The sequence below is a fragment of the Salvelinus alpinus genome, chromosome 22, assembly GCF_045679555.1.
Source record: "Salvelinus alpinus chromosome 22, SLU_Salpinus.1, whole genome shotgun sequence".
NCBI lineage: Eukaryota > Metazoa > Chordata > Actinopteri > Salmoniformes > Salmonidae > Salvelinus > Salvelinus alpinus.
Window position 1 is genome coordinate 39,021,717 of NC_092107.1, and position 6,021 is coordinate 39,027,737.

A 6,021-nucleotide genomic window follows, 5' to 3' on the forward strand; every position below is an offset into this window, starting at 1 on the left:
GGGTGAGAGAAAGAAATCTATTTCATCCATTTTGAATTCAGGCTGAAACACCAACATGTGGAATAATTCAAGAGGTATGAATACTTTATGAAGGCACTGTGTGGCTGTACTAATGAACACTTATGAACACTTATGAACAGTTGTAAAGAGTTCTCAACATAGAGGAGGTCTCTTTACACCTGGTCTGTGTTTTCTGACTGTCACCATCCCATAAACCTGGCTCTACACAGTGGTTACCAGCGGTTACCAAAGCTCTCTACCCATGAAGCAAATTGCTTTCCATCCCCACTGATCACATCACCAGTGGATCAGCTGCCATCAGAGCACCACACACGCACTCACACAGGCACACACAAAACCACCACCGAAGTGCTCTCACTTCACCTCCTAATGTCTCAAATAAAGCTAGGAATGTTAGCCTCTTGAATGCTGTCTCTTTGAAATGTTAAAAAAAAAAATGGGGAAAGGAAAAAACTGACAGAGATGAGAAAGATGAGTGCTTACCTAGCTCCTGCTGTCTCTCATGGAGTTTGGTGAGAAAGAGGTTCATTTGAAAATCTGCCTGTATCAGTGGCGGTCGGTGCCGTTTAAGGTGAGGGAGGACAACTGTTTTTTTTTCATGAGCATGGCCTTATTTCTATTACAGCATATTGGACTGTCATTTGTAAGTGCACACAGGTCAAGAGACACATTTGATGTGACCGCCTTGCACACTCTTACCTGCATCTAGCTGATATAGGGTGTAATCATTAGTTCAACAGTTGCAAACAAGAGTTTCTATTGGTCAAATTCAGGTATGTTTATCCCCGTTTTGTTCCTTTTGCTTCCATTTAAGAAATGTTTTTCAACAGAATCAGCAGAATGAATACACCCCTGATCACACGTAAACACAGTTCACTTTCAAAGCAGCCACGTTGTATTCCTTCTCGCATGCGCTCTCCTCTTCTCACCTCTTCCCTTCTCTTGACTTCAATGCACAATACATCAGTTGTATGTGACCTGGCGAAAAAAACTTTCCAAGTCAAACCGCTGCACACAGCCTACATCGTTGTCACCATATTTGATAAAGTAACGTCGTAGTCACCATAGCTAATAGAAACTAACTCGTTAGTAAACCCACCACAATCATGCAGTAACGTTACAGTATACAGTCAGTAAGCAGTTACGCTGGCAGGCCCCGGTGGCAATAAATTAGTAAAACCAGAAGCTTACCTTGACTTGGAGGAGTTTCAGTGTTGTGTTGGATAGTCATAGCCAGCTAGCTAACATATCACCCCTCTGTTTGAACAGGGTGTTTCAGTAGGCTGAACTAGCTAGCTGCATTTTGGAAGAAATTAATCTGTTCAAAACTGTTCAACTGTCTTTCTCTCTGAGTCAACTACTCACCACATTTTATGCACTGCAGTGCTAGCTAGCTGTAGCTTATGCTTTCAGTACTAGATTAATTCTCTGATACTTTGATTGGGTGGACAACATATCAGTTCATGCTGCAAGAGCTCTGATAGATTGGAGGATGTCCTCTGGAAGTTGTCATAATTACTGAGTAAGTCTATAGAAGGTGATGAGAACAATGAGCCTCCTAGGTTTTGTATTGAAGTCAATGTACCCAGAGGAGGACGGAAGCTAACTGTCCTCCGGCTACACCATGGTGCTACCCTACAGAGTGCTGTTGATGCTACTGTAGACCTTCTTTGCAAAACAGTGTGTGTTAATAAATTATTTGGTGACAGGTGATTATATTTTGTATAGTTTTATCTAAAACTTTTAAAACTTTAAAAATGTTTTAATCTTATTTTTATGAAATTCACTGAGGATGATGGTCCTCCCCTTCCTCCTCTGAGGAGCCTTCCCTGGCCTGTCTGTATGTGTGGTTTGTGTGGTGTGTCTTCTCTCATCATCACACATTGAGATTATTATTTTGGGAACTGTGTAATTTAAGGGCTGGGGCACAGTGCATGGTGTAATCCACACTGTATCCCTTCAACAGCTATTTGTTTACCTTGATGTTCCACAATACAGCAAATTAGGTTTATTGGAATCCTTTGCTAATAATATTGTTTTCCTTTTCACTGTTGGAACGAGTGAGTGTACCGTTCTTTCCGTGAACTGTTGGAGAAGTCCTGGTTTTACCCTCTGAATCGAATGAAAAGCTATTAGATCTGTCTACAGCAGGGGGAAGAAGAGTTTAGCATGTACTGTGAACTGAACGGGTCTGATATCATACTGTTTTCTTTCTCCATTCCCTGCTTTCACCTTAGATAAACAAAGGGCAGGAGAGAATTGAGAGGGGTAATGAGAGAGAGAGAGAGAGAGAGAGAGAGAGAGAGAGAGAGAGAGAGAGAGAGAGAGAGAGAGAGAGAGAGAGAGAGAGAGAGAGAGAGAGAGAGAGAGAGAGAGAGAGAGAGAGAGACTTCAGACACCTCCACTGAGTCCTGAGAGAGAGAACTTCAGACAAATCCAGAGAGAGAGAGAGAGAGAGAGAGAGAGAGAGAGAGAGAGAGAGAGAGAGAGGGCTTGTATTGGGAGATGAAGGGCAGTACTCAGTGGAGGTGTCTGAAGTTCTCTCTCTCAGTACTCAGTGGAGGTGTCTGAAGTTCTCTCTCTCTCTCAGTACTCAGTGGATTTGTCTGAAGTTCTCTCTCTCAGGACTCAGTGGAGGTGTCTGAAGTTCTCTCTCTCTCTCAGTACTCAGTGGATGTGTCTGAAGTTCTCTCTCTCAGGACTCAGTGGAGGTGTCTGAAGTTCTCTCTCTCAGCACTCAGTGGAGGTGTCTGAAGTTCTCTCTCTCTCTCAGTACTCAATGGATGTGTCTGAAGTTCTCTCTCTCAGTACTCAGTGGAGGTGTCTGAAGTTCTCTCTCTCAGTACTCAGTGGAGGTGTCTGAAGTTCTCTCTCTCAGTACTCAGTGGAGGTGTCTGAAGTTCTCTCTCTCAGTACTCAGTGGAGGTGTCTGAAGTTCTCTCTCTCAGTACTCAGTGGAGGTGTCTGAAGTTCTCTCTCTCTCAGCACTCAGTGGAAGTGTCTGAAGTTCTCTCTCTCAGTACTCAATGGAGGTGTCTGAAGTTCTCTCTCTCAGCACTCAGTGGAGGTGTCTGAAGTTCTCTCTCTCAGTACTCAGTGGAGGTGTCTGAAGTTCTCTCTCTCAGTACTCAGTGGAGGTGTCTGAAGTTCTCTCTCTCAGTACTCAGTGGAGGTGTCTGAAGTTCTCTCTCTCAGTACTCAGTGGAGGTGTCTGAAGTTCTCTCTCTCAGTACTCAGTGGAGGTGTCTGAAGTTCTCTCTCTCTCAGTACTCCATAAGGCTACTCAGCTGTATGCCTGGTCGTGATATGAGCAGAGTTTTCCACTACTGCAGGTCTTCATCATGCTTGAACAAAGATAACATGTCTGTTTACTGACACACTAGCTTCTTTTATCTGTTTAAACTGCCCTTTCAGAGTACCACCACCGCATCTCTCAAGACATCATTACAGTGCATGGAGGCAGAGATTACAGCTTCACTCACTGCTCTTATGTTTTCCATTTAGATAGCCCTCATTTCGCTACTGACCCCTTTGATGTCCTGACTGCGCTCAGAGGAGAGACGGACAGACAGAGTAGAAAGAGAAAGGGGGAAAGAGAGAGAGCAGAACCTGTTCTTTTCTTTTGATCGTCAGGTCTGTGAGTGTCTCGTTGTGTTAGATAATGAGAGAGTTGATGGTGTCTGTGTCAAACTCTTCTGAAGTCAGGTCAGAACCAAAACAAAGTTTCCATCTGTGCATGTGCGCGCATGTGTGCGTGTGTGTGTGTGCATGCGGTGCGTGCGTGTGTGCCCTCAGGTGGGGGGGTATTCCTTCATCTTTAATGAAGCGACGGGTTAGCTGGCTGACCGTGAAGTTGTTTGATCCAGTAACATCGTCCTCTTTAACAGGAGAATGGTTGCCGGTTCAAACCCCAGTTGTACCTTAAGACTTCTGAAGTATATTGTTTTGTGTTTGGGAGGGCTGGACAGTAATGGCTTCCTCTCCTTGAGTCTTTGAAATGTCCCTTTTCAGTACTGATGTGAAATCATTCAACAGGTGACCAAAGCAAATACCTGGTAGGCATCTGTAGTGTATTAGTGACACCTAGCGGTGACATACCGGCGGGGACTATGAGGCACGTGAGGAACGGATGAGGCTTGGGGTATGCAGTTGGATGGGTTTTGAGACCAGGAATATAGTACAGGTCAATGATTCCTGTGAGTCTGAGGCAAGTCGATACATTACAAATGGCGACGATGATATGGAAATAAAAATAAACATTATCCACTCAAGAAGCTGGGTGAGTGCAGGAAAAGTTCATTTGTAAAGGGACTTTTCATGAAAATCTAGCCAAACCGTTCAGTTAACAGAGCTAACTAGCAAACAAATGTGCTAGCTAGCAAAAGAAGCTAAGAACAATGGCACTGAACTTAACTTCTCTTCCGCTGTTTGATGTGCATTCAGACCCAGCTAGTGTTGGTTTGCTATGGGCAAAATAGATTACTAGTTTCAAACTGTTCATCACTGATTCAGGAGTCAAAGATGCAGCATGAAAACAAGCTTTTGTATTGCACTTGGGAGGTTGGGATGAGCAGAATATATTCACCACGTTAGAGGACATGGGGGAAGACAAGGACTATGAGATCGCGTTGACAAATCTAAACGAGTACTTCATTCCACAAAAAAAATAAACATTCCCTATAAGAGACATTTGTTTAGGCAAGCTGAACAAGCGCAGGGGGAAATCAGTGGACACGTTTGTGAGTAGACAAACAGTTGGCTGCTACATGTGATTAAGGGACCAGTGTCACTCAAATGTGTTGCGCAAGCGGCATCTATGTGAGAGGGTCCTCGCTCTCACCGCTCTAATGGATAGAGCAAGAACAATGGAGGCTGTTGACCAGCAGGCGGCCACAATGGATAGAGCAAGAACAATGGAGGCTGTTGACCAGCAGGCGGCCACAATGGATAGAGCAAGAACAATGGAGGCTGTTGACCAGCAGGCGGCCACAATGGATAGAGCAAGAACAATGGAGGCTGTTGACCAGCAGGCGGACACAATGGAAAGACAAGAACAATGGAGGCTGTTGACCAGCAGGCGGCCACAATGGAAAGACAATATCAATGCAATTCAAAAGGGGAAAAGAACAAAAATAACCCAGACGGGAAGGGAACACAATGTTCTTCATCTAACAAGAACCATCTAATGATGACCACGCTGTCCCAATATTTTTTTTCTAACCTTTATTTAACTAGACAAGTCAGTTAAGAACAAATTCTTATTTACAATGACAGCCACACCGGCCAAACCTGGACGACGCTGGGCCAATTGTGCACCACCCTATGGGACTCCCAATCCCAGCCAGTTGTGATACAGCCTGGATTTGAACCAGGTCGTCTGTAGTGACGCCTCAAGCACTGAGATGTGGTGTTTTAGACCGCTGCGCCACTCGGGAGACCAAAATCTCCAGATGTGGTCAGGAGGACAAGCCATCCAATGATGACCACACTGTCAAATGCTTCAGATGTGGTCAGGATGGTATGGTAGAAAAATGACAAGATTATGTTATAATACTGTTTATGCATCGAATGGTTGTTTCATGCTATAGAATAGAGTTCTCAGAACTCTCTCATCTGTGTCTGTGTGAACTCAGTTGAGCCTCTGCTTGGGCTGTCAAATGATTAAATGATGGCTAGGTGATAAAACCAACAGCCACATTTTCCATTCTATGACAAGTGGTGCATGTGAGGGAGATGTCTCCGGTCTGACTGAGTCTGCATTTTATAGACTGAATTAGTGTCTGTGTGGGTGTAAAGTACCAGGGACGAGATCTTTTACGAATAGCTGATAAGGAGAACCTCGTCTTGGGGGGCCAAACCCTGGTTTCTATACAATGAGAACAGTCTTCACAGCAGATATTGTCTGCTGTGAATTATTCATTTCTTTCATAACAATCCTAACCTTTTGACTCATTCCACACATCTGTTGTTTGTCACCTATTCAGGAGGATGTGTCTTAAC